This window comes from Arachis ipaensis, chromosome B05, assembly GCF_000816755.2.
Source record: "Arachis ipaensis cultivar K30076 chromosome B05, Araip1.1, whole genome shotgun sequence".
In the NCBI taxonomy this organism is placed as follows: Eukaryota; Viridiplantae; Streptophyta; class Magnoliopsida; order Fabales; family Fabaceae; genus Arachis; species Arachis ipaensis.
In genome coordinates, this window is record NC_029789.2 from 146,288,309 (window position 1) to 146,291,181 (window position 2,873).

Below are 2,873 nucleotides of genomic sequence, written 5' to 3' on the forward strand. Positions count from 1 at the left end.
AATATTTTGCATAACTTTTCTTTTCTTTATATATACATAAAAATATTTATTAAAAAATTAAATTAATAAAAAATATTTAAATAATTATATCTTTTCTACAGTAAAAAGAAAAGGGTAATGAATAATGAGAATAATTAAATTACATCTACATCCGTCAATTTTTGTGAAATAGAGACTGAAAATTACTTGTATATATAATATCACAATAATAACAAACGTTAAAACGATCAAGTTAATATATAAAACTTCTTCTCACCAGAAAATAGAGAGGATTCAAGTATTCAATTCAACATTTGGAACCTCAAATTCTGGAATTTAGAGCTCCCACGTGCTGAAGGAAGAACGCACCCATCAATATTTTATAAATAATTAACCATTTCTTGCTCCTATATACGGTCAACAATTAATTTTTTTTATGGCTTTATTAACATAATATTAAATTATATTCTTAAACATCAATAAAAATAATTGTACATTCTTAATGTGTTAATTTAATTAAGAGCATATAAGACAATGAGTTATATTAATTGGTATGTATGAAACTGGAGAAAGAGGACAAAATAATTTACGGAAATGTCCCTGGCCGTCCCAATAAATATGGATATCTTATCATAAGTATATGCAAACCTCTTTAATCACTCATTAAAAATGTGTAAAACGAATTCTGAGGTACATTGTTGGTTTCTTCGGCATGATTTATTATTTTATTTTGGATAAAATATATTTTTTGTTTTTAAAATTTATTAAAAATTTTAAAAATATTTTTAAATTTTATTTTGTTTTGATTTTATTCTAAAAATATTTGATTTATATTAAAGTTTTATATGAATGTATAATTATATCTCTTCACACAAAATTTTTTTATTTGTTTTTATACTGAATTTTTTAATTTTTTTTTTAAATCAAGAAAAATCAAACTCTAAACTTTTAAATAAAAAAAAATTAAGATCATATATGAAACTACATTTTCAAAAACTTTAAGCTAATAAAAAGATACAAATAAATGGTTATATTGTTGGGCCAATCGTGGGGAGTTCTCGACCAGGGGAGATTTTGGGGAGGAATCAAGCGAGAGAACATAAGATGAGAAGACATCACATCCAACTCAAAATTTTAAAGTGTCAAGTTAATATGTCTCTCATCTTAGAAACTCCTCACTCTTCCTTACTTTCTTTGATGTGGGACTAACTTCATACACTCCTCACAGTTGCAACATTAATATATATATATCTAACCTCGAATGTATATGTTGTGCTTGAAATTTATTATTATTATTATTATTATTATTATTTTACGGATCTCGTTGATGCTAATTGCAGGGATTTGCTTGCCTCATAATCGCAATCTCTATGAAGATACTACCTAGAAAGTCGAAGTAAAGAAGCTACATTGTTTATATACAATTCTTCACTTTTAATTAATTAAGTAATTCTGTTATTTTAACACAATTGGTATAGGTGGTTATATTATTATTATTATTATAAAAAACGTGAATTATGTTTCCAAATAATATCAAGGTTTCATGCCGTTCTAATTTCATCACTTCTAAGTAAAGTGTGATTTTTGCATACAATAAAATCAGATAACACCAATAAGAATATAATATATACTCCTAAGTAATCTTGCTTGTGTTCTTAAGACAGATTATAATGATCTTAACATTAACAAACTTCGCTGCTTGGCTTGTCCAGCTCAACAAAAGAATGCATTGGTGGTATTGATTGGTCAATATTATTATTATCCTAGCTATTGCGTCACCTCCATTATAGATCACACTATTATTAGGCTAATATATATGTTGTCAAGTGCAACAATATACAGTAACTACTACTTATTAGTTGGCCTATGGGTTGACCTACAATAATATAAATGTGACAATTTTTTTTCTTACTAAAATAATTTATTAAAGGGTATTTTGGTAAGCAAAATTTAATGACAAAAAAATAAAATTTTTATTAAAAGGTATTTTTGTAAAAAAAAAATAATTTATTTTTTTTGAAAAATGGATAAAGTTAATATTAGTTAACACAAAAAATTTAAAATAGATTAAAGAGGAGGTTTTTTAAAAATTATAAAAGAGAAGAATGTACATTTTATAAATAAAAAAGAGGAGAGCGTTATTTTAGTATCTCGCAGGAGAGAAAAGTGGAATTTTTTCTAATATTAATGAACCCGGACGATATTCTACTTAACTAACCAGTTTTGCATTGATTGCATGGCAAATTATAAATAACTAAGCAATCATATCATAGAAACAAAAAAGAATTATATGTTTGGAGTAATTTGTAGGTTAATTGGAAGTTGATGTTTCGTGACTCGTGCTACATCACATGTCTCTTACGTGTACGTAGGTGTACATGGTTAGCTATACGGATGTTAATATGTTATTCTTCTTAACATAGCTGGAAAGCTTTGAAATTAAGGCTTCAATTAAAAAACAAATAAACTTTTGATAGATTTTGCTTGATATGTATTCTATTTCTATTAGCTCGGTTTTATTGTGATCTCAACTCTAATATTGAACTTTTATTCTAGGATAAGTTACTCAATTAAAATAATTGAAAATATTTTAATTTTTATCAGATTATAATTTTTTAAAACATCATATTTATATGTAATTTTTGTAAAACTATATAAACTATTACGGATAGTCGTGAATTGCAAATTGGACGTAAATCGCTACTGATAGCTGCGGTTTATGTTGACATAGAGCTGGCTAGAAATTACTGCAGACAGTAACGGTTTCTGAATAATATTTAACATACATAAACTGCTATAGATAGTAGCGATTTATGTGCAAATAGGGGATAGGTATATTTATGGCTACCAGTAGCAGTTTATGCATATGTGAATTCTCTATATATATATATATA